This window comes from Myodes glareolus, chromosome 11 (genome assembly GCF_982192425.1).
Source record: "Myodes glareolus chromosome 11, mMyoGla1.1, whole genome shotgun sequence".
Taxonomy (NCBI): domain Eukaryota; kingdom Metazoa; phylum Chordata; class Mammalia; order Rodentia; family Cricetidae; genus Myodes; species Myodes glareolus.
In genome coordinates, this window is record NC_142036.1 from 37,916,828 (window position 1) to 37,939,388 (window position 22,561).

The 22,561-nt window shown below is 42.7% G+C and overlaps 1 protein-coding gene across 24 annotated transcripts in view; it reads right to left on the minus strand.

Moving 5' to 3' along the window:
• The window catches only part of Nrxn3 (neurexin 3), a 1,575,536-nt gene that overhangs the window by 1,372,695 nt on the left and 180,280 nt on the right, over positions 1-22,561 (minus strand). The window lies entirely within an intron of this gene.

Sequence of the window (22,561 nt, forward strand, 5' to 3'; positions counted from 1 at the left end):
TTCCTTCATCTTTCTTTGATTATTATATAATTGTCTTAATAGCTCTATGCTATCTGCTATCCAATTTTTTTTTCTAGCTCACTAGACTTCCCCCTTTCCATTCAGGGCTAAAAACTATCTTTGGTACTCCTGAAAGTCTCATCCATACTGGTGAGGTTTATGGTGCTGGAAGATGCTATTCATGCTTCCAAAGGAGAAAAGACATCCTTGCTAATCTAGTTCTGAACCATACAAGCTTCAGCAACAACTGACCCGACAAGATGTGGCCACTACTATGAAAGAAGAATGAACATCAGAGGAGTAAACAACCATGTTCAGATGGATTTGAGGCCTACACCATAATATGGACCCTATACCTGCCAATGTTAAAGGAACCAAGAACCTGTGGATAGATAGGGAAGGACTAAATACTATTATTCTACTAAATAGATAGATTATTAAAACTACTTCTAATGACTTACTGTTTTACCCACTGATTAGATCATCTCTCAACACTCATCAGAGAAGCAGTAAATGGCAATGAACATAGAGACATACCCACTCCCCAACTGGTCAACATGTATAGAATAAGAGACCGAGGAGTGCTCGGCCTTAAATGGGACATCTATAATATAGCCCTTCCTTCAGCTCTCAAGGATCTTCACAGAAGAGGGTCCACTGTAAAAGCCAGGGGTGGTTGATAACATCAAGTATATAGTTTTCCAAATATAACAGAACTGTCACACATAAGAACTCACAGTCACCGTGACAGCATGCACAAGACCTGTGCAAGGTACAGTCAGACACAATCCCAGCATAGAGGGAAGGTACAGTCAGACACAATCCCAGTTAGAGGGAAGGTACAGTCAGACACAGTCCCGGCATAGAGAGAAGGTACAGCCAGAAACAATCCAAGCATAGAAGGAAGGAACAGCCGGACACAATCCAAGCATAGAAGGAAGGAACAGTCAGACACAATCCCAGTATAGAGGGAATGTACAGCCAAGCACAATCCCAGCATAGAGGGAAGGTACAGCCAAGCACAATCCCAGCATAGAGGGAAGGTACAGTCAGACAATATCCCAGCATAGAGGGAAGGTACAGCCAGACACAATTCCAGCATAAAAGGAATGTACAGCCAGACACAATACCAGCATAGAGAGAAGGTACAGCCAGACACAATACCAGCATAGAGGGAAGGTATAGTCAGACACAATCCCAGAATAGAGGAAAGGTACAGTCAGACACAATCCCAGCACAGAGGGAAGGTACAGCCAGACACAATTCCAGCACAGAGGGAAGGTACAGCCAGACACAATCCCGGCATAGAGGAAAGGTACAGACAGACACAATCCCGGCATAGAGGGAAGGTACAGCCAGACAAAATCCTGGCATAGAGGGAAAGTACAGACAGACACAATCCTGGCATAGAGGGAAGGTACAGACAGACACATCCCAGCATAAGGGAAAATGTGAGCAAAAAATCTCACTGCTAACTGGGGCAATATTGGCATTTGATAACCGTTAAAAGATGGAGATTCAGTGATCTTTGATAATGTGACCCTTGGTAGGTCAAGCACATGTCAGAACAGGTCTCACTCCGAAGACTAAGTGGGCAACACAAACTGGACTCAAAAAGTGCAGTATACCTGGAATTTTTGTCTGTGACATTTCAGTTTTTTTGACTCCTAATGTGAACACAGGAGGTAAAAAGAACATTCAAGAATTCATCTTGGATCCCGAGATCCTAGCTGGTTTCTCCCTTTTCTTCCTCATCTTAATTCATCTTTTTTGTGATAAAATGTCCAAGACTAGGCTCTTCTTATTTGTTTTTTTAAGAGCAACATACAAAGTAATGGGTTTCATCAGGTTATTCACTTTGTTTTTGTTGTTTCTCCTTTATCACTCCCTTCCCCATCCTCATATTCCCCTCTGCTGGTCCCCTTCCTTCCCTCAGGAGCCCCACGTTGACCTTTGTTCTTTTTGCTTCTACCCGCTCCCTTAAGTCTTCTTCTTTATCTTTCAAGGTCCTTTCTGTAATTTCACGTTCAACACCCACAACTCCACATACACATAAAAATTAACTTTATCATCTGCATAGGATGAAGAAGCATGGCATGTATATTTGTCTCTGAGTCTAGGTTATGACACAACGTAATTTCCTTACTGATGATTAAAATCCTCTCCCTCTCTCTCTCTGTCTCTCTCTTTCTCTCTGCATGTGTGTGTGTGTGTGTGTGTGTGTACCACATTTTCTTTATTCATTGGCTCATTGGTGGAAATTTAGACTAGTTCCATTTCCTAGCCATTGAGATAGTGTAGCGATGTGCAAATGTTTCTGTAATAGTTTGAGTCTTTGGGTATATACCCCAAAATATTATAGTTTGGTCATATAGGAAGTACTGGGTTATTTTTAAGAAACAGGTTTATTTTTGAACATCATTCTGTAAATCCAATAGTCTGGCATTAACATTTGCTTTGCCTCTGGTGACGGTCCCTGTAGTTTAACAAATGGACATACAAAGAGAGGCGTGTGAGAAGAGGCAGACACTTTACAATAACACAACCTTAAAATAATTATCCCACTTTTCTAGGAATTGCATTAATTCCTTCACAAGGGCCCCAAACATCTCTTAGAGAATCTACCATCAGCAATTAAATAATCACAAGAGATGTTCCTGTTCAAATTACATCCCAACCCTAATGCCCATACCTTTGAGAGTCTTCTCATATGTTGTATAAAATGTCAAGAGGTGGTAGCCATCCTTAATGGTACTATGGAGACAAGCGTGTCTAGCCTGTCTTCCAGGAAGCAGGAATCCCTGTGACAGTGTTTTGAAAACTGGGCGGGGAGGGGGCAATCTCATGTAAGAACCAGATCTGTTACTATTCTGGAAAAAGTGAGACATATGGTGATACTGGGTCTGCATTATGCATTCAAACAGCCTCTCCAGCTGAGTCGGAACTGACCTGCCTAGATGGGGTGTGCCACAATTAGAGCGTTATTGTGTTACTTCCTGTAACATGAAGGGCTGGCTTGTTTGGGTTTTTGTGTAGGCACCATTCTGTAACATGAAAAGGTCGAGGGGGCCTTCTTGTTGGGGTTTCTTTCCTGCCCAGCCCCCCAGCTGTTTAGTCCCAGAGAAAAATCACACTGAGATCTCTATAAGTTACAAAGCTGATTGGCCCATTAGGTCAGGCCTCTTACTGGCTAACTCTCACATCTTGATTAACCCATTTTTCTGATCTATGTTAGCCATGTGGCTCAGTTCCTTTTACAGTGGGGCAGCTCACATCCTGCTGCTTCGGTGATCTGGGCAGGAGTGGGAGAAATCAACTTCCTCCTCCCCAGAATTCTCCTGCTCTCCTTGCATCATTTTCACTTCCTGTCTGGTTTTCCCACCTACACCTCCTGCCTGGCCAATCAGCGTTTATTTAAAACATGATTGACAGAATACAGACAATTCCTCCGCACCACTTCCAACTTGAATCAGTCACTAATATTGCCCTTCACACCTATAGGGACTTCAGTTTGAAACTCGGGTAATTCCTCCCTCACTAAGCGTATTCATTTTCTTCAGGCTACTTAATATTCTTTCTCCCTTCCTCCTTCCATCCCTCTCGCTCTCGTGGCTCTTTTAATTACATATCACAAATTTCTAAAGAATTGATTTGGTAGAGAAAATATTACATGCAGGAGAATTTGTGTACACATACACACACACACATATGTACATACATGTTATGTGTGTGTGTGTGTGTTCAGAGACATCTTATCCAATTGCCCTGCTCTGTTAAAATAGCTCTCTATTATTTTCTCTTTACTAGATTTTTTTCTTACAGCACTTACTATATGAAAATGCATCATATATACATATGTTCATGTTTGCTGCCTGACTCTTTAAGCCTGGAGTTTGTTATCTTATTTATCATTGTATCCCCATTTCCTGGCACATAAGTAGAAATTTAAGAAGTTAATCGTGAACAGATGAACAGATGTCCTGAAGTATCTTAACAACAACACTGGCAAACTAGAAATTGTCCAGAATATGATGGTGCGAATTTTCAGCCATAGGATACATAGACACTGAGGCTTCTGAGAGATGAAGATACTGAAACGTAAGGTGGTCACTGTATTCAAGTATTTAAAGGTTTGTTTACTGGAGGAGTAAATAAATAAATATGGTGCACATTTTTCTATATGGCACACCTTTAAAGACAATTGGCTAAGAGACAAATTTGCCCTCCATATAACAGAAAGCATTCTCACAGCTAAAATTCCCTCCAACGGGAGGTGCAGTGCATCTCCGGGTGCTGTGATGGTCCAACTAAGACCACATGACCATCTAAGAGCAGATAATTGGTGCGGGAGAATTATCTGTATTCTGTCAATCATATTTTAATAAAACGCTGATTGGCCAGGCAGGCAGTATAGGCGGGAAAGCCAGACAGGAAGTAGGGGTGGAGCAAAGAGACTGGGAGTATTCTGGAAGCAGAAGCTCTCTCTCAGCCATTCCTGTACAGACCACCGAAGAGGCAGCATGTAACTTGCCCAGCAGAGAAAGGTACGGAGCCATTATGGCTAACATAGATGAGAATAATGGGTTAATATAAGTTATAAGAGTTAACAAGAAGACTGACCTAATGAGCCAATCAGTTTATAACCTTATGGAGTCTTGTGTGTGATTTTCTTTGTTGCTTGCCGGCTGTTGGGGTACTGGGAGGGACAGAAACCCCAACAAGCCAGCCCTCATACTACAGACAATCATCTAGGAACAGACAATCTTAACCCCCTTTGCAGTTTTAACTGAACGTTTCCCATCGTGATAGTATCTTTTAGGGGACACAAGAGCTGGGGTTTCACTGTTCACACATGCAGAGGCACCATATAGTTGAGTTGAGGTCACAGATCAGTTTAAGGTTAGGCATATGGAATTTGTAGCAAGTTCACCTATCAAAAGTCCAAGTCTCTGCGAATAGAAACGGAGAAATAGCTGATTTATCCTTAGGAATTCTAGAGCTGCAATTTACTGTCAGTTAGATTTCTTTAGAAATCAGTCTAGGAAGCAGATTATAATTAATAACATGGTTTATTATCTAAGAGCCTTTGGGGGCTACATGAATAGTGTATTGTCTCCTATGGACGTTGACATAAGTGGTGTGACAAGAAAACGGGTAGTGACGTCATCCCCAAACAAATCTGAACAGTTAAAAATCTAACATCATGCTGGTTATAACACCTTTCGAAGAAATTACAGCTTCTAAGTAGGATGGGTTTTTAAAATAGTTATGAACCGTGTCGCAAAGCTTAAGTTTAGAAACACGTGACTTGACAAGATTTAGAGAACTACAAACTTTCTTACAAAATTCAGGATGTTTTCACAAACACATTTATCAGAACGACTGGAGCTCTCCTCGTCTAAGCAGTGAGCAGCCTCACAGCCCCATCAGACCCCTTCCTCTTCTTCCCCAGCAGGCCTTGATTCTGCAACAGATCTGTTCGGAAGGGTGGCACAGAGTTCAGACTAAAGACTTCTTTCAGACTAAAGTCACTTGGTCACACTCGTGTGGCTCAACTCATGGTACTTCAGGAGCTGTTTCTCCAGCCTGGTACATGATCAGAGAAGCCAAGGCCTCTGCATTTAATATTTATCAGATGCATTAATAATTAGCTCTTCTAATGCTGCTGAAACTGAGTGCACATGTAGGAAGCAATGAGATCTACCAGAAATCTATGTTTAGCCCCTCATATTGACATGAAATTCAAACTGTACAACTTATTTTTTAAAGTTTAATGTCATTTTTTTTTTGAGGCAGGATCTCAAACCTAGTCCAGGATAGGTTTGAACTTTGAACTTAAGATGCTACTACCTCTGCTTTCTTAGTGGTGGTGGGATTATAAATATGCATGACCAACACCTGGCTTCAACTGTGTGTGTGTGTGTGTGTGTGTGTGTGCGCGCACGCGCGTGCTTATGTGCGTGTGCGTGCGTATGTGTGTGCGTGTGCATGTGTGTGTGTGTGAGAGAGAGAGAAAGAGAGAGAGAGAGAAAGAGAGAGAGAGAGAGAGAGAGAGAGAGATCACTACAGAGTCCTACTGGTCTAGAATTTGCTATACAGACCAGGCTGGCCTGGAACTTATAACAATCTTCCTTCTTCTGCCTTGTCGTTGCTAAGATGACAGGTATGTGTCACCATAGCCAGCTCAAATATTTTTAAGACAATCACAAATCTTAAATAATTTATAAACTGGCTACCAAACAAAATTACACACTTAAAACTAATGTTTCAAAAACTATGACAAAAAAATATTCTCAAGTTGCCAGTCTCCTCCAAATTCAAGCTGAAAGCCCCCTATATACATGCCATTCCACCCGCCACACACACACACACACACACACACACACACATAGCAATAACATGGTAAATATGGATGATGATCTCTCTTCCCCTCCTTCCCAAGACCATTTCAGTGACTAGGCATACACGGGTGGTTCCATCTCATTTCCCTGTGGGACCCACAGTCCTACCCCTGCCTTGCATTTCCACCACAATGCTGTCTTCTCCCCTTCTTACTCCAAACATCCAGCAACGGTTCATTTGTTTCCATATCTCCATACCAGATAAAAGAGAAACTTTCATCGCTGTTCCATCAAAAGATACGAGCAGTCACACAAGACAAATGTAGTCTCCACAGGAAGCTGCAATGTATGGGTACCAAGGAAAGGACATATAACCAAATGGGCTGGAGAGATGACTCAGAGGGTAAGAGCACTGGCTGTTCTTCCGAAGGACCTGGGTTCACTCCCCAGCAACCACATGGCAGCTCACAACTATCTGCAACTCCGTAATTGCTTTAAGGTGGCTGCCTGAGGTTGCTCCATTCCTGAGGATGCCATAGCATCCTCCCTTCCTCCCCACTCCTGCTCCCAGTCTACTAACTACTTTCCTCTCTGACCTCAGACACCAGAGAACCCTCATCTACACTACGAAAAGATTTCTTACACCTTGTACTTGACAACTGGGACTTCACATGTTTAATACCTTGGAAACTTAAAGTCTTAAACCAGACAATGTTCTCTAGGTCTTAAGATTGATCATCAGTTTTTAAACGCCTTCTTTTCAAGAAGTCCAGGGCCAAGGGGAAGGCATCAATATTTACTAAAGCCTGTGGTACTTAAGCCTGGATACTTTGAAAACGCATACCAAATGAGCTTTGGTGCCCTCACTGGAAATGAGGAACCTCACTTTGGAACCTCACTGGCTCTCAGTCCAAGCCAGAGAGTAGAAAGAGGATGTGAGAGATTAGAATAACAAGTACATGCAGACACTTGGGGAAAAAAGGAAGTTAAAACTCCCAAAGTGAGAAATGGGGGTCACATGCCAAGAAGTCTTAAGAGTCTTCACATATATAATGACACCATCTTCCTGGGGACAAATTCTGTGGACAAACACCATTACAGGTGCTAGCTCTTCCGCTTATACACTTCAACCTCTCCGAGTCTTGCTTTCCCCATCTGTAAAACAGGAACAAAGTCTACTTCCCCAAATCCTTGTGAGAGATACAGAGTAAATACCACCAGTTCCCTTCCACAGCTGGATGACATTAGAAGCAAGCAAGAAGCATAGGTGCCTGGTTCGCAGGCTGCAGATGGAGCCTGGATCCTCCCACAGCTTCAGCACTGGACTGCCAGAATCAGTGCTGTCCAAACCTAAAGGACAGGCGCACAACCCGAGTAAGAGGAGATCAGCGCTGGCTCCCTAACCTGTTCCAGTTTAGACCTAAACCAAGAGTCCAGGGGCTTGGGATATGCCCTATCATGGCCATGCCCCAAATCTTTCCTTAGGACATCCTGAAAGGTCATAAATCCAATTTTGGAGTTTGGTGGCTCACCACAGTGCAATGTTATCTAAAACTAATCTGTGCATTTGTACATTCCTAATGTCGTCCATCCCGTTTCACAAAGCGAAATCGACAGCTGACCCGTCACTATGAGATTTTGGGCTGCAGTGTTTCCTGCTGTGTGCCCGGGTAACTGCTGTGGCTTTCTGTGCTGTTTTCACAGGCTCCAGAATCCTTCCCCGCATAAAACATGTTTGGTTTGCTGTTCAATTCTAAAACCTCTGAGACAGCTTAATGGGATAAAGGATAAAGAAAACCTGTCTAATTTAGTAAGACTAAATAATGCCATTTTAAACACTGATTGTCATGCCTTCCTATGGCTAAAAGCCACAAAGCATTTCCTGGCAACAAGATTTAGGAATACCAGCTTTAGCGGCTAGGAGTGACTTTTAATTAGCACATCAACTGTCTGTAAGCAAGAAGTGTGCACAAGACCTTTCAACTCATCCCCCAGACTTGTGTTTAAAACTTAGTTGTAGGAATAAAGAAAATATTTGCCTTTTAAGTGTTACAGTAAGTGCCCAACCTTCCCCCCAGCTTTGTTTACATTGTCAGTTTGCATTATCCAGACCTTGGAGCGAAGCCCATGAGAGGCAAAAGTCAGCTTCAGCAGATAGAGAAAATACAAATGAGATCAGAACCAGACTCAGGGAAATGCCAAGCAGCTCCCCAAACACAGTTGCAAGCTTCTTCCTTTTTCTTTCTTGCTTGCTTGGTTTCCTGGCTTACAGGAAAGATCCCCTGAAATTCTTCCTTCTCAAAACAACAGAGACTGCTCTTAGGGATGGAGAGGGAGGAGGAGGGGGAGGGAGGGAGTGGGAGGGTGTTGGGAAAAGGGGCGGAAATGGAAACTTTCATAATTTAATAAACTTTGAAAAAAAATTCAAAAACAAAAAACAACAGAGAAAAACCCTTCCTTAGACAGATGGCCAACTGGACCAAAACCTCTAACTTGAGGTTTCTTTTTCTCTTATAGAAAAATACATAGACCAAAAAACCTCACACTCAAGAGAGCCCGAAGTAGCTGACTGACTATAGTAACTGTGCATCTTGAGAGTGAGCACAGGACTGCTATTACCACAGGATGAGGCCATGGTACTTATTTGAATGCTTCATCCTTTAAGGACAGAGGTTGATTGAAGAATTAATCACTTAATGCTATTCAACCCATGGAGGAGTTTCCAAGGCCCAGGGAAAGTTGCAGAACTCCATATACTAGAAAAGAGCCAAATCACCGCTTTATTTTCATTTTTTTCTTTTTGCATGATTTCATGAATGTACCTGATTGTAACAACTAACTCAAAGCACACACGCACACACACACAAAAAAAACATGTTTCTCTATTTCTCTATTTACAGAGAAGAAACAATTCAAAGACTTAAAACTTGAAAGGTTGTGTTTTGTTGAAAAATTGCACGGCAAGCTCCTGATTATGAAAACCAGTATGTAAAGGAATGGCCATTTGAATACACAGCTTTAAGCCACGTAGTTCAAAATGAAATCTCTCTAACCTCACCCCTTGCTCTGCCCTCCATCCTTGCTTGCTCCTCAATTCAACCTTTTTCAACCAAAATAATTTCTCAAATGTAAGCATCCAGGCAGACGGCATGTTTGTCTGTTCAAGAGTCAAGAATGTGCCTGGCACATGCTGCTTAGTTAACAATTGTTGGACTGATAAATAAAATTCTCTACATTGAAATCTAACCTCAATATTCTGAGACCTCCAAAATATTCTCTATATGTACTCCATCTCTCACTCAAATCAAAAATGGCTATTGTTCTCTAAATGATTTCCCTTAATCTAATAGACCCATAGCTAGATACTCCCAGCTTCTCATGCAGACTTGAGTTCAAACCAACAGAATACGGTGGAAAACACCTTGTAAAGATTCATTTACCTTATTTGTCAACTTGATGCATGGCAGAGGAGGTACATAAAGCAAACCAAGATCTTTTAAAGCTCTTTACTCTGCTCAGCTGGCCTACTCTAGACACATGAATGACGAGCAAACCTCCATTCTGTTAAGTATAGAGACCTTAGGGCCACTTCTTAAAGGAGCTTCTCTTCTTAGATAATACACACCCACATTAAAATGTATATATGTACATAAACCCACTGATATGAACATGAAGTGTCCCCTACAGGTTCATATGTTGAATGATTTCCTTCCCCCAGTTTGGTGGTACTATTTTGGAAGGTTCTAGAAGCTTTAGGGAATAGGCCCTGGCCAGAAGAAATAGGTTCTTACGAATATGCTTTTGAAGGTTATATACCTATGCTCTGGCCTCCTCCACTTCCTGTCCACCGTGAGATAAGTAGCCTCCGTCACGTGCTGGCACCATCCACCACACTGTTTTGTCTCACCAGAGACCCAGAATCATCAGAGCTATGGACTAACATCTCTGATAGTGTGAGGAAAAGCAATTCTTCTCCTTTAAGTTGCTCTCTCCAGTATTTTACTTGTGGTTCTATAAAAGAAACTAGTACATGGTACGGGAGAATTATGTGTATTCTGTCAGTCATGTATTTTAATAAAATGTTGATTGGCCAGGTTGGAAGTATAGGCGGGTCAATCAGACAGGAAGTAGAGGTGGGGCTATGAGAAAAGGAGAATGCTGGAAAGGAGGAAGCCCATTCCTCCCATTCCTGTGCAGACCACCGAGAAGCAAGATGCAACCTGCTGGCTGAGAAAGGTACTGAGCCACGTGGCTAACATAGATGAGAATAGTGGGTTAATATACGTTACAAGAGCTAGTAAGAAGCCTGAGCTAATGGACCAATCAGTTTATAATCTTATGGAGTCCTCTGTGTGATTTTCTTTGGGGTTTGCTGGCTGTGGGGTATCGGGCGGGACAGAAACCCCAAGGAGCCAGCCCCCTCATGTTACAAGTACACAAACATAACTCTATACATGACCCATTTAGCTTTTATTTTATGTACCATCTTATTACTATATTATTACCATCTTATTACTGTGTTATGAAAAAAATATTAGTATTATCTCCAGGAGGCCAGAAAAGATAAAAACCAGAGGTTCAGGAAGTTTTTTTTGTTGATTGAGTCCCCTAGACATGAAAGATAAAAATGGAACCACAAACTAACCACAACAAGGTTGTCTAAACAAGACCAGCAAAATGAAGATATCAGCTGACATGCTCATGGGAACAGGGGAAATTCCACGTGGTCCTATCTGTGGAAGAGATAGAGGAGGTCAATGGCTTCCAAGAGAGAGATAATCAGTTGCATTCAGAGAAGAATGCTGACATAAGTTGTTCAACTCTAAACCAAACCCAAGTGCTGAGCCCTGGATATCTGCACATATGAGCAAAGCCCAAAGGACTCAATAGGCTATAACTGCATATGTATATGTATGTATTATATATATATATATATATATATATGGTTTTTAAAAGAGTTTATGAATTGGGAGGGGGAAGGAGAAATTGGAGGCCTAGGGAGGGGAAGGGAGTAATATAAATGCAGTGCTCATTTAAGAAATTTATTTCTATTAAATGATAATAATAATAGTGGTATTATCTTCAATCTATAGTCCTTAAAGGAGTTTACATAAGCTACGTGTGAGTCCTTTATGTGAAAGTAGACTTTCCAAAAAAAAAAAAACAACTGTATCACATAATCCATAAATCCCCTTAACCAGGCACAGCTAAACCGAGTTCTGTCCCAGTTTGGTGAGTGCAAATTTACATGCAGCGGCAGCAGCAGCAACTCTGCCCTTCCTTCAGGGTACATGAATGCTGCAGGACACATAAGATCACCTGCTATCAGATCATCTCAATTCAGATATTAAAAATATGTAAAAATAGGCTGTGTTGCTGAGTACCACGCCGCGACGAGGCCCACTGGCATTGGCAGTTCTCCGACTGTGGAGGTGAAGAGGTGAGCCAGATCCGGAGAGGTGCTGAGTCTAGCAGATAGGACGCCAGCTGTGTTTTAAGAGTGAGCATCTGCCAACAGTCATGGTTGCAAGAACCTAGCGGGCAGGAGCCTTCGAGAGGCTCTGTTGCGTGGCCATCAGTTCTTGACTCCTTGGAGATGCATCCCACAGCTACTTCCACTGCAGGGGAACTGCTCTGTGTACGCTCACCGTCCAGACACATAGTAATTTAGCACATCATTTCGTTAGACAATTTCTAACCTCATGTTTTTTATAAATAACACTGTATTAGAGACAAGCAAATGCAAAAATATATGAAACTTATTTCTTCCCTTTTCACGATAAAATAAATAACTGACAAGCCTTGCAGTGAACACACTCTGCTTGGAAACCAGCATCCAACCGGTGCTTCAGACCTCCAAATCCTATTGCTCTCAAGGTTTGAAGTCTAAGGTCTGCCTCCCAATTATGCACAGAGTAATGCGCAAGTGTCACTGCACCTGAACTCTCTTCCACAGAAGCCCCCACCCCACCCCAGAGTTCTCCCTCTTAAGATAAGTCTTGTCTTTTTTTCCGGGGAAACAAGTTATTAGCCAAGATCTCTTTGATTTGTCCTTGGGCAATTCATAGAGGAAATAAAACTCACCTTATCCTCCTAAGTAGGTACATAGGGACAAAGAAGATGACTGGCGAGCTGTGTGAGGTGGTGACAGGTTCCCTGGGCTATGAGTTGTAAAATACAGGCTCTACCTGAATACCTCTTCAATGAAGTCAACTCAGTTCTTAGGTTCTGGGAAGGAAAGAAGGGAGGGAGGGAGAAAGGGAGGGAGGGAGGGAGGGAGGGATGGAGGGAGGGAGGAGAAAGGGAGGGAGGGAGAAAGGGAGGGAGGGAGGGAGGAGAAAGGGAGGAAGAAAGTAAAGAAAGAAGGAAGGGAGGGAGGGAGGAAGGGAGGAAGGGAGGGAGGAAGGGAGAGAGTGAAGGGAAGAAGGGAGGGAAGTAGGGAGAGAGGGAGGGAGGAAGGGGAGAAAGGAGGGTAGGAGGGAGGAAGGGAGGGAGGGAGGAAGGGAGGGAGGGAGGAGAAAGGGAGGAAGGAAGTAAAGAAAGATGGAAGGAAGGGAGGGAGGGAGGAAGGGAGAGAGGGAGGGAGGGAGGGAGGAAGGGAAGGAGTGAAGGGAAGAAGGGAGAGAGGGAGGGAAGAAGGGAAAGAGAGAGGGAGGAAGGGAAGAAGGGAGGGAAGGAGGGAGGGAGGAAGGAAGGAAGGAAGGAAGGAAGGAAGGAAGGAAGGGAAAAAAGAAAGAAAAGGAATGATGGGTGGAGAAGAGACTCCTTGGAGCTCTCTTTGAGTGTGTTGTATGAGAGCTCCAGAGAGGAAAACTTGGCAAGAATTGGAGCAGGGAGATTCTCAAGAACAATGGGCATCTAACTGGCTGCTATCTTCTGGGAGCATCTTGAGAACAGTTTAGGATAACACGGGATAAGAAAAGCCCTAGAGGAATTGACAAGGGTGTACCCTTGAGATTAGCTCACAGGAAATAAATAGAAAAGTTAGGCTCCCTGGGCATTCAGTTAGCTAGATTCTCCATGGACTCCTCAACCAGGCAGAAAGCGTCCCGTCATGGGCTATATGGTTAGGATTGTGGTGTGGTTTTGCAGTGACTTCAGAGCTAGCACTGACTTCAAAGAAAGACTCTGACATTGTGACTTGCTATCTAAATAACAATCACCCCCTTTCTGTCACTCAGATTTACCATAAATAAAATAGAGATATTATAATGGAAAGTTGGGGTCACATTTTCAGGAATTTAATGAAATAACATCCATACCTAATAAGGAAAAAAACTCTAGGAGTCAGCCCATAATAGATTCTCAATAAATCGTTATCTTCTTCACTATTATTATCATTCACTTTTCCTGTCCTTGCCTCTACCATCTTTTAAAGAAAATAAAGAACGTAAAAAAAAGAAAAAAAACAGAGCTAACATTTGCCAAGTGCTTAAGAGTTAGGCTTGACACATATTTTTCAACATCAGAGGTTAGAGGAGTGCTTCATGATGGGTCGGGCAAAGTGGATGTTCACTTCCTATGAGACCCTGCCAAGAAGTCACAGATGATGAGCAATAAAAACAAGGCAACTGGCTCCAGCCAGGATGGAGGAAGGACAGCAAGCAGGCAGCTGGCCGCTTACAGGAGGAAATGACCGCCCTGCCTCAAGGATGTCCAAAATGAAGTGAGTGGATGGAGGATGCTCAGGAAGACATCAGATTTGGCAGAAGGCTCTCACTGCTTTTCTAACAAACACAACTCACCTCTCATGAGCACAGATCATTAGACTTCATCTCCCTTTTCTCAAGCAACAGCTGTGAACTCAGGCCACGCCCAAGGAACCTGATTCTCCACAGCTCCCGTCTAGCTGACCTCTGCCCTTGAAGAAGGAACAAAGAGGCTGCCCTCCCTCTACAGCAGTGCCTCAGATCAATGTAGCACCTTTTCGTCATTTTACAGGGTCTCGGAAAAATGATGAGTTAACATCTACCTTATATCCACAAACTACATCATCCCTAGAGCAAAGCCATAATTGCTTCGGCTACATCCAAACTTTTCATAAGATCATTTTAAAAGATACCATAGGCAGCTGATTATAAACACACCTCTTTCACAAGACTAGACAATTCAAAATGATTTCCTTCTTAATAATAAGACTCCCTCAAGCACAAGGATGAGAAGAGCACCCCTGTTAGGAACAGGTTATATTGGGAGTGTTCTCATTTATGCCCTTGAAAAAGAATAACGCCACCCTTTCTCGGCAACAAGAGAGACATTAATTATTCAATTAGACAAAGTAGTTGTTGACTTTTTAAAGGCAGTAGGCATGTTTTGCACAAAGAACAGAATTCCTGTGTCTAAAAATAAAACTGTCAAAGACATAACCTGAAAGTTTGGAGAAGTTATTTTTGAAGGGAGAAATCAGGAAAAAAAAAAAAGACCGTCATGAACAAGCAGAACCTTGAGACTCTCCTTATGATTATCAGTTGACCTTTGAAAAGTACCTTGAGATGATTGCTGATGTAACACAAATCCCACCAGCTTCACAAACAAAGCCATGCATTTCAGGAAGTGGAGGTGAGAGCCATTTCAAATCCATGAAGGGTCGTAGTTTCAAAATATACTTTCAACACTCGACCATGCTACTTAATCAAGTATTAAAAAGGTTCAAATGATTCCCAACTTCGCTACTGTTAATATAAATGTCCCAAGTCAATAAATTTTGATATTGATTGATCTTCAGCCCCCCCCACACACACACCAAATTCAATTTTTAAAAACCCACTAGTTCCCACAGGCCAAAGGGGCAGATGTGACAATAGCTATTTACAAAATCAATATAGCACAAGAGATCTAGGGAAATTAACTACAGGAGAGATGGCCCATTAAATCATCCGGTTCATCACCATCTCCCTCTTGGCCTTTGGCAGGCTGTTTTCTTGCCATGTATTTGAGCCACTTTATCCAAGTAAGTTGCACAGAGTTCATCAAACACAAGAGCTTGTCTCACAAGAAACCAGCTTCATCCCCAACTGCTAATAATGAGTCCCATGCCTGATATATATCCAAATGATTCTGAGGTTTAGAAAGCGTTGACAGCCAGTTCTCTACAACTTTAACGGTCTCATTCCTTCTCTAGCTTTGGATACCTTTTTTCCTTGGCGCTTTATAATTGACTCAATATTACCAGATTAGGAGTTAGATCATAGAGGACCATAAATCCACATGTCCAGTTAGCCGAGGAGTACAAAGGGAAAGGCATTGCTGAGGGGAATCATCATTGCTGATGGATAGCCAGTGCATTCCTCAGGTGGACCCAGGCAAGTGCGGAAAAGCTGATTGAAAACGAGAGCCTTACATGGAGAAAGGAAAGACCATGGTTTCAAGCAACTCATCAGAACCAATGAACCGCACAGAGAGCTGACAAAGATGGGAAGCTCCTTGGCCAGTTCTATTAACTGGCTTAGGAGAAAATGAAAATTTAACACGAGTGTAAAAATGTAAACAGATATAATCTTACAGGCACGTTCACTGAACACTTACCAAGTACAAGTAGTATTCTGGAAGCTTTGTCAGTATTAACTTACCCAAGGCTACCTCACCCCTGTGGGGTGAACACTGTTATCCCACTGGAAGAGTGAAGAAACTAAAGCAACAGGTGGCGAGTTACAGAGCTGGAATCCCAACGTAGGCGGGGTGGCCACAGGGTACATTCTCTAAGTCATTATTCTCAGCCATTTCTCACTGGTGTGTGACTTAGATACAAAACACACATCCCAAGTGGAAGCTAAAGGTGACACGGGTTTTACAAAGGCCAAGATTTGACTCATTCAGTAAATATCTACAGAGCAGTGGTCTTAAGCATCCCTGTGGGTAAGAATCAATGGGATGGACTTTTAAAACAATAATAAGGCCTTATCCCCCAGGAGACTCTGATGGGCAAATCTGAATTCCAGGTGGGAACGGCGAAGTTCTATTTTGAACACGGTGCCAACAGTTGCTGGATGCTGACAGGTTCCTCTGAGGATGGGAACTGAGATAAAACAATGTCAGCTCTTAGGAGGGGCTGGGCAACCTGACAGAAAGGCCTTTCAAGGGTCTGCTTTACATCACCTAACTGTAGGAGTTGAGGAAGGGTCATGAGAGCGTAGAGGCGGTAAGGATTAACTGCTCTTCACAGCTTTTTTGAAGAAGAGCAGTACTTGGGAAAACGTTATTTTTAGAAAAAGAGAAGGTGCCAGAAAAAAAATTTGAGAGTGCAAAAATACAAGAGAGTCAACGGGAAACCTGATGATGGAACAAGGTTCTAGAAAGGGCAGGAGATTCTGGGCAACGGCCCCAAGTCCACCTGCCAAAATCCACATGGCAACAGAGGCCTGTGTTGAAAGACAAGCTCGTGTAAGGACCTTAGCTCTGTGTCTTAGCTCTGGGATAAGTGTGGACTTTTCCCAAACAGAACTTGCAAGCAAGGTTAAGAACTCCCTAAGGAACAGATTTTCAAAGTCTCTTGAAAAGGAAAAAAAAATACTGCCACAAGATGTAGCTTCACCAACACATTGTCCAAGGTCTCCAGGGTACCAATGCTCCAACTGATCGACAAGTTGCTCCTCAGAGAACTATCAGCTGGCACGCATGGAGTTTTTTTGTTTTCTTTTCTTTTTTCTTTCTTTGTTCTGCGGTGATGCTATTCTAGTCCAGTGGCACTCAATCCCGGCTCCAAAACTGGTTCCATAATTTACAACCCTCAATCAACACAGTATGAAAATGAAAACATGAAATCCTTGGTTGGAAAATTAAGAACTTTGACAGCCATGGCAGAGCATCTAAATGCATAACTGTTCCGCCATGGCAGCGTCCTGCCAGATTGCATGTTAAGATCAACTTGGGAGCCTTTAAAATTGCCAATGTTCAGGGCACATCTGAGACCACTTAACACCAGACTTTCTGGGTGAGGGAGGGGTGAGGAATTTTTTTCCTCAGAATATTTTAACGTTATGCATGTATTCTGATAGAAAGTCAAGGCAAAGAACCATGGCTCATTTTAGTGACAGTATGATTTAATACTTGCTTTTAAAATTGTTTTCTTTAAAAAATTCAATCTGGGAGATGGAGAGGTAGCTCAGCAAATTACAACAAAATTGCTGCTCTTGAAGTGGGCTTGAGTTTGGTCCCCAGGCCCCATATCGGGCAGTTCCCAACAACCTGGCATAACCCCGAGTCCACCCTTCTGAAAAACAAACCAACAAATACGGACACAAGGTCCTCCCCGACAACAGCGTTCTCTAGCAAAATGCCCAAATTTTGACCTGAATCTGACCGTCCTCAAATCTTCAGATTCCCCTCAAAGGATGGGATCGAATAAGGAGGATAAATCCAAACAACATAGCTGGGCAGCAACCAGCCAGGTACACAGCTACCCAGGGCTCTAAAAAAAAGTGCTGTAGTGAACGGAGGAATAAAAACTTCCCTGCAGAGAGAACCCAAGGGTCCTGGTGGCACCCCATCTTTTTACAGTGACCCCCAAGGCAAGCAAGTTCAGCAAAACTGACAGAAACTATGTAGACCTACAGTAGGTATTCCCTCAGGATGAGAGCAAGGATAGTCTTCCATTCTGTTCCTAACAGCAGAGTAACAAACGATTTGGAAGCAAATGTCATGTGTCAGAATCCTAGCTCCACCATGTAGTAGCTTCACTTCTCTGTGCTTCACTTTCCTCACCAGAAACTACACTAGAAATCAGATCGCTTCTACACCCTCCTTTCCACTTCTACTGCAGCACCCCCGAAACACTTTTGACTCATTTCTCTCCCTTTTCACTCCAAATGCAGCCAAGGTTAAAAGAGCTGGGGTGATTGGGCCCAGGTTCCACAGACTAAAATGAGTGGTGTCCAGCAGTCAAACACATATTTTCAGTTTTATGTCCTCAAGCCCCTTATCCGAACTAACTTGAAAGCTAAGCAGAGACCCTGTGGAACCCCTTCTGGTGTGGTGTTGAGAGCAGCCCTATTTTAAGTCTAAGTAAGACTAAAGTATATGGGAAATATGCTACACAATAAGGATTCCATCCCTGTTAGCCATTACTGTTCTGGTTAGTTTTAGATTGGAGATATTTCAGTAAAATTGCATTTAAGTTGGTCACACCCACCATATTAGAGACTCATTTACCAAGCTGTCGTGAACAAGAGTCAGGGGAAATATGTCATTTTAGTAAACAAATTTGATTTCAGAACTCCATCTTCTCGAAGGTGGAGATTCACCAACATGAAAAAGTCGCCAGGGACAGAGAGGGAACAATGATCTCCAAGTCTTTAATTGACCCTCTTTTTTCAAGAGAAGTTGTAACCGCCATGCCATGCCCAGTTCATCTCTTATTGTGGATATACACACTGGCACAGCTCTGGGCCCTGGTTGACCTCCCATTGGCAGCCATGTTGACATCATGTACCCACCAATAGACAAAACTTCACAGCCAATCAGATAACATTAAATCACTGAACTTATTTTCTATCAAGTGAGTGTCTCTTCCAGAAAGAAATCTGCCCTCTGCCACCAATTTCCGTCTTTTGCTGAGTGGTCTAGGGAGAAAACTAAGAATCTTAAAACAACAATGAACTTGTGGCAATTAAACCAGCGCACAACGAAAGCCACAAATACATAATTACCACATCCCACTTGGTATAATACACTCCAGAGTTGCCAAAAACTGCCCACTCTGATAGCAGTTGCCCTTCTGCGGGGCCCTGGGCTCAGCATCTGCATCTCAATGAGCCCAAGCCAACTGCCTGGAATGGTTGCCCTGGTAACAGGGTTCTGGCAGAGAGGGACATTGATTACCCCAAGGAATGAGTTTCCTCTTGGAGGGAGACTGGGTGAATGCAAAAGCGGAGGATTTGTAAAGGAAGTCACTGAATAACTGGGGTAACTCCCAAGTTTTCCTCAATCTAAAACATAAGAAAGTAATTTTTTAAAAAAAAAATAATTCTCTGAGGACTCTTAAGGTGAAGCCTTGAGTTGAACTATCTCATAGGCTCTGACTTTCCCAACTCCTTTTCTAGGAACCTAGACTAAGTGCTAAGCAGTGTAGAATCTAGAGCATGTCTCTTATTTGACTGTGCTTAGTTAAATAATGTAAAAACCAGAGCCTTATGGTTAAGTAGCTTTCTAAGACTTCAAGGCTCTCATCTAGGACAAAGGAGGGACAACCCAATTCAGAAGGGCAAAGTGAGAAATCATTTGTGTCAACAAGTAATTTTTCCCTAGACATTCCCATTTCAAACGTTCTCTGAGCCCTCTCCAATCAGCAGAACTAAGTGAAGATTTTTGGAAATGCTACCTCTTTAAGGCTACCTTTTAAAGAAGTTTGAGATTGTCTCCAGGACTTGGCCAACTTCCACCGTAAATGGAATAATTCGAATGCCAGAGCTCCACTCTGGCCCAGGGCTGGGGGCAGCTGGAGTGAGCCCCTTGTCTAGAATGACTGTGTGGACCTCAGAACGTCTCAAACCTTCTCAGGAAACATGCACTACTGAACAGTGACTGGGCAAAAGAAAAATTCTCCCAGTAGATGGACCAGTCAGGTGTGAAGACTCTGTGACTTAAGGAATGATGGAAGTAGACTCACAAGATACTTGGCGAAGGGACTGAGTTAAAGGTCAAGTGTCAGGGACCTCAAATGGGGTCAAAGGGGTGAGCCAATTGGAAGAACATAGTAGGCTTATGCTTACTTATCCTTTTAAACCTTTTGGGACCTGTTAGTAGCATCTTTCAGAAAAAGAGGGGGTGGTGCAAATGTGTATTTGTGTGTTGTGTGATTGTGTGTGCAGATGCTTATTACCTGTAGGTGTGCATGTACGTGTGTGCACACACATGTGGAGGCCAGACGACAATCTTAGGTTGCTCTCCACTGTTCTTAAGATAGGGCCTCTCACTTCACTTTCTCTCACCAAGTAGTCTAGCTAGCCAGTGAGCCCCAGGGATCCTCCCAATTAGCCCACATTTTTACCTTGGAAGTTGTGAGCAAGGGAAGAAAGACAAGCGTGACATCAAAAAGTTTTGTTTTGAAAACATTTATTTTTGTTAAGGGCACCAAAAAACTAACGAGGGGCCTATTGTCACAATCCAAGCAAAGAGATAGTTAATTTCCAAAAGGGAGCAAAGACTCACAAGTGTGTGGTGGCTCTAACCCTCCATCTGCTTCCTCCGCTCACAGCAAAGTCTCTGGATTGCTCTGCCTCCTCCCTCTTTGCTTGGTGTCACACCCAAGGACTACGAATGTCTCAACGCAGAGGATGGATTCCCTCTGCCCCTCGGTAGCCACCACTTCAATCCTTCCTTTACACCAACATCCTATTCAATTATGAGGCTACAGTCATCCAAAGGTTTTCCTAGTCAGTATTCCTTCAGAGAGCACATAAACCTTCTTGTTAAATTTTATCTCACAACATCCACTCACTATAAAAGAGAAATGTTTAGCAAACACATATCTTCCACGCATGGCAGGACAAAAGGAAAAGACACTGGAATGCGGAGGAATGGAGCTCATCTTAAAACAGATGAAGCTGCTTCTAAGGTTCTCCATCTGTCCAAAGTCCTGAAGAACCAAGAAACACACTTTGAATTGTCCTGGATGCCAATCACCCACTGTGAGAGAGGAGAAGGAGGCATGCACTTTGAGACTTATCTATTTTGTCTCTCAGAGATGGGTAGTTTGTCCCAGTGCACTGGAGATATGACAAGAAGGACTGAGGCAGCATTGGGGGGCAAATGTCCACCTTGGGTTTCAAGTGGAAAAGGGGGAGTGTGACAACTACACATTCTTTGATAGCTCTTGGGCTACTGATATAGGTCAACCATAGAGCTCTTGCCTAGCGTGGGTAAGGCCCTGGGTTAAACCCCCGAGACCAAAACTAATGTATTTGATACTTGTTCTATCAAGAGGCAGAGTGTGTCCTCATCTCTTGGTCTGGGGAAGGTATAATACTCTAGGGGTTCACTTCCAAACTCCTTGGATCTTCAGAAGTTCCTTTAGAAGCTGGGGGTGTAAACCAGATGCCTATTCTTTTCTTTAATGGAGGCTTGTTGTTTCAAGCAGGTATTTTGTTGATCTCAGTTTTCCTATCTGCCTAACTACTAGAGCACAATCAAAGAATTTAAGGCTATAATGTAGATAGTCACTGAAAAGTAAATAGCAACCAGAAACGAGAAGACTTTCAAAGTAATAGTTCAGGTCAATGGGAATTAAAGAATTTTTTAAAAAGAATCTGGTTTATAAATGACTTTTTTTACTTTTTGAAACATCAATCAATTGTTTAGTTATTTTATTTAAATGTGTTTTCACTGAAATATAATTAATTACATCACTTTCCCTGTTCCAGCCCTTCCCAGATACCTTCTCTCAAGCCCCTCTCATATAAACCCCTACTCTCAGACATCAAGGCTGCTTGGTAAAGCCTCACAGAATCATTATTTTATACTTACCTAAAATTACACAAAATTTGTGTACACACACACACACACACAATTAAACCATTTGAGCTAACAACACCCCTACAAGAACCATGAACTAACAAAACCCCTGGTACCGAGCACAAGAAATCTCCTTTTGAATGGTTGGTCAGGAAAACCTAAGTGACTGTCAGGACAATAAAGTTTATTCATGTGACCCTTGGTTACCCCTTGGTGGCTGAGGTTCAGTCCCTGTTGCTGAAGACTCTACATACTTAGGACACAGGACTCAGACCTGAAAACCTCTTTCCTGAGGTAGAAGTGGCATTTTAAAAGAACTTAGATAAGGAGTGAGATTTGCCTATATAAACTCCCAAGTACATGCCAATTGCTTTTACTGTCCAAAAGAAAGCAAGTTTAGGTTGTTATGAGCTTGCTTTATCCCCCTCAGTATTTCAGTCTATACCTCCCCTGAGACCTATCTCTGAGGAAGTAGAAATTGGCTATTTCCAGGGACCAACACCTCTGGAATTGCAATCTCTCCCCATAGCCTCAAATCCTATACCTTTTTATCCTCTCTATGATACAGGAGAAATACAAAGAAAAAGACCTGGCAGATTTCTCCCCCTCAAATTTCTTTTTTTGAGGGAGTATAGAATTACAAAGTCCATCTGTATAATTCCAGTGCCAAGGAAGCAGAGACAGACTGATTCCTGGAGCTAACTACTCAGCCCACCCAGCGAAATCGGTGAGCTTCAGGTTCAGGAAGGCACACTGTCTTAGAAAGAAGGAGA